The sequence below is a fragment of the Triticum aestivum genome, chromosome 6B (genome assembly GCF_018294505.1).
Source record: "Triticum aestivum cultivar Chinese Spring chromosome 6B, IWGSC CS RefSeq v2.1, whole genome shotgun sequence".
Classification (NCBI taxonomy): domain Eukaryota; kingdom Viridiplantae; phylum Streptophyta; class Magnoliopsida; order Poales; family Poaceae; genus Triticum; species Triticum aestivum.
In genome coordinates this window covers 721,529,425-721,536,142 of record NC_057810.1, presented here as the reverse complement: position 1 = coordinate 721,536,142, position 6,718 = coordinate 721,529,425, and positions in this window count along the sequence as shown.

Sequence of the window (6,718 nt, the reverse complement as noted above, 5' to 3'; positions counted from 1 at the left end):
AAGCATTCCTCCCACATTTTCTTATTATTCTTCAAAACAGCCCTAAGCATAGTAGACAACGTTCTATTGACTACTTCAGTTTGTCCATCAGTTTGGGGGTGACAAGTAGTACTAAAAAGCAGTTTAGTCCCCAACTGAGCCCATAAACATCGCCAAAAGTGGCTAAGAAATTTAGTATCACGATCTAAAACAATAGTATTTGGCACATCATGCAAGCGAATAATTTCACGAAAGAACAAATCAGCAACATTAACAGCATCATCACTTTTATGACATGGTATAAAGTGTGCCATTTTCGAGAATCTATCCACGACAACAAATATGCTATCCCTCCCCTTCTTTGTTCGAGGTAAACCTAAAACAAAGTCCATAGATATATCCTCCCAAGGAACACTAGGTACAGGCAAAGGCATATATAAACCATGAGGATTGAGTCGTGACTTAGCTTTTTGACATGTAGTGCAGCGAGCAATAAAACGCTCAACATCCCGTCTCATCTTTGGCCAAAAGAAATGTGTAGCAAGTACGTCCTCCGTCTTCTTCACGCCAAAGTGTCCCATTAATCCTCCTCCATGCGCCTCCTGCAACAACAAAAGACGAACGGAGCTAGCTGGAATGCATAGCTTGTTAGCACGAAACACAAATCCATCGTTAACAACAAACTTGTTCCACATTCTTCCTTCTTTACAATTCTGCATTACATCTTTAAAATCAGCATCATGCACATATTGATCTTTGATGGTTTCCAAACCAAATATTTTGAAGTCAAGTTGTGAAAGCATATAATTCTTTATCATAAGTAGAATAATTCAGACTAAGCCCACTCAATTTTTCAGAAAAGTATGCAACAGGTTTGCCATCTTGTAATAACACACCTCCTAATCCAATTCCACTAGCATCACATTCAAGCTCAAAAGTCTTATTAAAATCAGGAAGTTGGAGTAAAGGAGCATGTGTCAACTTATCTTTCAATACCGTGAAGGCTTCTTCCTGTGCGGTACCCCAAAGAAAAGGCACATCTTTCTTTGTAAGCTCATTGAGAGGTGCAGCAATGGTGCTGAAATCTCTCACAAAACGCCTATAGAATCCAGCGAGGCCAAGAAAACTCCTCACTTGTGTGACCGTTTTGGGTTGCGGCCAACTCTCAATAGCTTCAATCTTGGCTTTATCAACTTCAATTCCCTATGGAGTAACAACATAGCCAAGAAAAGATACTCGGTCGGTGCAAAAGGTGCACTTCCCAAGGTTACCAAACAAACGTGCATCACGTAGAGCAATAAAAACAGCACGTAAATGTTCCAAATGTTCTTCCAAAGATCTGCTATAAATCAATATGTCATCAAAGTAAACTACCACAAATCGTCCAATGAAAGCACGTAAAACTTCGTTCATTAATCTCATGAAAGTACTAGGTGCATTAGTTAACCCAAAAGGCATGACTAACCACTCATATAATCCAAACTTAGTTTTGAATGCTGTTTTCCATTCATCTCCCAATTTCATACAAATTTGATGGTATCCACTACGTAAATCAACTTTGGAGAATATTGTAGAGCCACTCAATTCATCAAGCATATCATCTAGCCTAGGAATAGGATGACGATAACGAATAGTAATATTATTAATGCCTCTACAATCAACACACATACGTGATGTACCATTCTTTTTCGGCACTAGAATAATAGGAACAGCACAAGGACTAAGGGATTCGCGTATATAACCTTTGTCGAGAAGCTCTTGTACTTGACGCATAATCTCCTTCGTCTCCTCTGGATTGGTACGGTATGGTGCACGGTTTGGCAGTGAAGCACCGGGAATTAAGTCAATCTGATGCTCAATCCCTCGAATAGGCGGTAATCCCGGTGGCACGTCTTGTGGAAAGACGTCAGCGAACTCCTGCAAAATGTTAGTGACAGCAGGAGGCAAAGAGGAAGGCACGTCCTCGAATGAAAATAATCCCTCTTTGCACACAAAAGCATAGCAAACAGATTTGCTGAAATCTAGCTCATCAATATCAGATTTGGTGGCAAATAAACATGCACTTTTCAATTTAATTTCAGAAGCAACACTAGATGGTTTATTATTAGGCTTCATTTGTTGCTCAAATTCTTTTGCCACAATCTGATTTTCACTCTTATTCGTCTCCTGTTTTGCTTTATTAGCTCTATTAATATCTTCTTTCAAAATGGAATCAGGAGTCATAGGAAGCAAAGTAATATTTTTATCCTTATGAACAAGAGTATAGTGATTGTTTCTACCATGGTGTACAGAATTTTTATCAAATTGCCATGGTCTACCAAGTAATAAGGAACATGCTTGCATAGGTACCACATCACAATCAACATAATCAGCATATGTAGATATACTAAAATGCACACGAACAGTACGTGTTACCTTAACCTTGCCGCTGTTGTTGAACCATTGGATGTAGTAAGGATGTGGATGTGGTCTTGTGGTGAGAGAAAGCTTCTCGACCATCTCCATGCTAGCCAAGTTGTTGCAGCTCCCTCCGTCTATGATGACGCGCACAGAACGTTCCTTCACAACTCCCTTGGTATGGAACAAATTGTGCCTCTGATTTTGCTCAGCTTGTGTGATCTCCACACTCAAAACACGTTGAGCAACTAAACATTCATACCTGTCAGCGTCTTCAGGAGCCATGTATTGCGTCTCATTATCAGAATCATCTCCACCATGTTCTTCACGTGTAATAAGAGCCAAAGTCTCCTCATCATAGTCACTAGCGGACTCATATCCACCATCCACGGTAGCAATCATCACACGTGGAGATTTGCATTCTCTCGCATAATGACCTCCTCCCTTACAACGACGACAAATAATATCACTTGTGTGCCCTATTGATGCTATGGAAGAAGAAGAACGCTGTGTAGGCCCCGCAGGTGCGCTCTTGGCAGATAATGGTGGTTGTGTCTGTTTTCTTGTATCACGGCTGGAGGTGGCACCTGATGGAGGTGCTGGTGCAGTTGAAGTAGAAGATGCACGTGGTGTCCATGATGAAGGTCGGCCTGCAGAAAAGTTAGTTCGCCCCAATGCTTGTCGATCCTGCACTTCACGTTCAGCTTTACAAGCAAGATGGAATAAACGAGTGATATTAGTATACTCCTTATAGTCGAGAATGGTCTGAATCTCTCTATTTAATCCACCCAGAAAACGTGCAAGCATAGCTTCATTCTCCTCAACAATACCACATCTAATCATGCCAGTTTGTAATTCCTGATAATATTCTTCTACAGAATTTTTTCCTTGTCTTAAACACTGCAATTTTTGAAGCAATTCACGTTGATAATATGGTGGAACCCAACGCGTACGCATAGCAGTTTTCAAAGCAGCCCAAGTAGTTGGAATAGGATATAATCTACAATGTTCAGACCACCATACACATGCAAAACTAGTGAAAGCACAAACAACAGCAGCAACTCGTCTCTCCTCAGGATATTGTAAACATGTAAATCGTTGTTCAGTTTCTAACTCCCAAGTAAGATATATATCAGGAACATATCTACCCTCAAATGGTGGAATATTCAATTTCAGTTTAGGAATATGGACATCATCTCGTACCTGAGGTGGTGGTGCAGGCCTACCATTACGAATATATACCTGAGGTCGACCTGCTGGTGGTGGTGCTGGTGGCTGCTCGTAGATCTGATTTTGATCAACCTCATCCTCATAATCGCCCGCATACTCATCATCCTCCTGGGTACCAGCAACAGCAGTAGAAGGAGCCACAGAAGTATCAACAGCAGCACCAACAGTTTGGCCAAACGCAAGAGGAACACGGCTCGCTCGGCGAAGGTCTATTTCGCGACGTGGAGGTAGTCGTTGTTGTTGTTGTTGGAGAGGTGCGTTAGGTGCAGCGGGTGGTGGTGGTGGAAGACGCGCGAGCAATTCATTAAATCTGTTATCGAGCTTTGTTTCGAACGTCTTCTCAAGGCCAATGATCTTCTCCATGGCCTCTTCAAAATTGTTCAGCACATCTTGCACCTGTTCAGTCATCATTTGCTGAAACTTATCATGAAGCTCCTTGTTCGATAAATTCTCCCAGTCAATCTCGTCGGCTTGTGATCCTGGCATGGTTAGCAGCAATAGAAACACACAAGAATATGATCCTACAGACTATGAACAAGTGGTGGTGGTGGGTGTCACAAATCTGTCAAGCAAAACTCAAATTCTTACCAGTTCTTACCCAGCAACAGGCGGTGATCGGCAACCGTTGTAGTCAAAACTCTCAAAGCTTGGATAGAGCGATTACCAGGGAGAGTCAAACGCACGACGTAGATGTATGTGGAGCTGGGAAGGCTTATACTATGGTAGCAAAAAGGGTCAGCAATAATCAATTCAGAGATGCAAAGTTGAATAAACGCTCAACGACGGTACTGTGCTGGTCCTAGGCTAGACTGTGCTAGAGACGCGAGCCTAGAACACCAACAAAATCATGGCGCGGCACGTAAACAAGGGAAAAGCACACTCTGAATTTTTTTTCGCTTTTTTTTTGCGCTCTTTTTTTTGCGCTGCTTTTTTTTTGCAAAAAATCACTATAATGGCGAGTGTCTCAAAACTCTTCCTAGCTCAAACTGACAGGATGGGCACGAAATTTTTTCGACCAATTTTTTTTTTCGACTGCCCGGACCCAAAAACTGGAAACGGGTCAAAAAAAACTTCCTATAATGGCACTTGTCTCAAAACACTCAGAAACACCTAAAAATAGGATAGCCAGAAATTTTTTCGAAAAATGCGTTTTCGAAAATTTTTGGGCCTAAACGGAGCGTGGTTACCCGACTCTTTTTTTTCCGAAACCTACTCCGGCAAGGAAACACGAATCGGAATCTAGATGGATCCCGAAAACAAACCTAATAAGCAAGGAACTCGAATTGGTGGTGGATATATGGTGGTGGTATATGGCAGCGGTGGTGGTAGCGGCGGTAGTATATGGATATGGATCGGTGGTGGTATATGGGCACGGATTGGTGGTGGTATATGGATACGGATTCAGAGCGGTGGTGGTAGATGGCAGGGGCGATGATGATGTGCGGCGGCGGCGTGACAACTTATGACCAGAACTCGAAACTCTAAAAGACTAGATTCTAAGACCAGCAACTAGACCGACGATGCAACCGCAAATTCAACAAAGCAAAACCCTAAAAAGATTATGCAAAGGCTCAGATTGGTTCGGATATGATGAACTAACCCTAATTTTTTTTGTGGCTTTTTCGTGGACTGTAGGTATGAAGAACAGACTCGATCTAAACTACGAAAAACTGTAAAATCTCACCGAGCAACCTGGAAATCTGATACCACTTGATAGAGGCAAAGGTGTCCCGTCTTTCGATGAGATGATGGATATCGCTTTGGTGGAAGTCGACTTTGACGATCCGACTACGAACGTGCGAGGACGTCGCGCCTTAGCAATCGCTAAACCAACTCCGAGAGGTTATTGACCACGCCGGAGCACGATCAACCTGACCACGAGGGTCTGTTTCCTGCGAGCAAACGAAGAACAAGCAAGAAACTGAGATTGCAATCTGGATATTGCGAATATAAGATGAAAGCTTTATTGATCAAGGTGGGGTTCTGTGACGCCTTTGTCTGGTCGTTGAACACAAACGAAGTACGCGAAGTTGCAGCTATGACGAACTTTTAATCTAAACAAAACCCAAAGTCTAAACGATGCCCTAAGGGCTGTATATATGGAGGAAGAGGGGGGGAATTTCGTGGCCCTTGGTGGAGGGGTCCGAAATCAACCCTATCTCTTGTTTCCCCACACATACGGACTCTAAAAATAGCCTATACTTATGTATTTCGAAATTACATGGGCCTGGCCCAATAATAAGGTGACGCAGCACCTAAAATAGCCTCGGAACGAAATTTATGAAGTGGCATCTTGTATATTTCGTCCAAGGCTTCATGCACCCATTATGGTGGCTTCAAAGTCCTGAAATCATCACTTGTAACTCCGTTCTTGTTCTTGCTCCAATGTTCATCCTTCTCCAAGCTAGGCCCTTCATTTGTAAGCAAAACAAATGTATCCAATTTAGGCAGCATCATATTCTCATGAACATTAGAATCATTACCAAGAAACGAAAGTACCTGGTAGTTTAGTTGGCGTGCACGAGCTCTAGTAATTGGTCCAGTATGTATAGCAGCAGGGGCTGTGGGTGTAACAATTGTATTGATGTCCTCATCAGGGAGGGATAGCATATTTGTTGTCGTGGATAGATTCTCGAAAATGGCACACTTTATACCATGTCATAAAAGCGATGATGCTGTTAATGTTGCTGATTTGTTCTTTCGTGAAATTATTCGCTTGCATGGTGTGCCAAATACTATTGTTTCAGATCGTGATACTAAATTTCTTAGCCACTTTTGGAGATGTTTATGGGCTAAGTTGGGGACTAAACTGCTTTTTAGTACTACTTGTCACCCCCAAACTGATGGACAAACTGAAGTAGTCAATAGAACGTTGTCTACTATGCTTAGGGCTGTTTTGAAGAATAATAAGAAAATGTGGGAGGAATGCTTGCCTCATATTGAATTTGCTTATAATCGTTCATTGCATTCTACTACTAAGATGTGCCCTTTTGAAGTTGTGTATGGTTTCCTACCTCGTGCACCTATTGATTTGTTGCCTCTTCCATCTTCGGAGAAGGTTAATTTTGATGCTAAACAACGTGCTGAATTGATTTTAAAAATGCATGAGTTA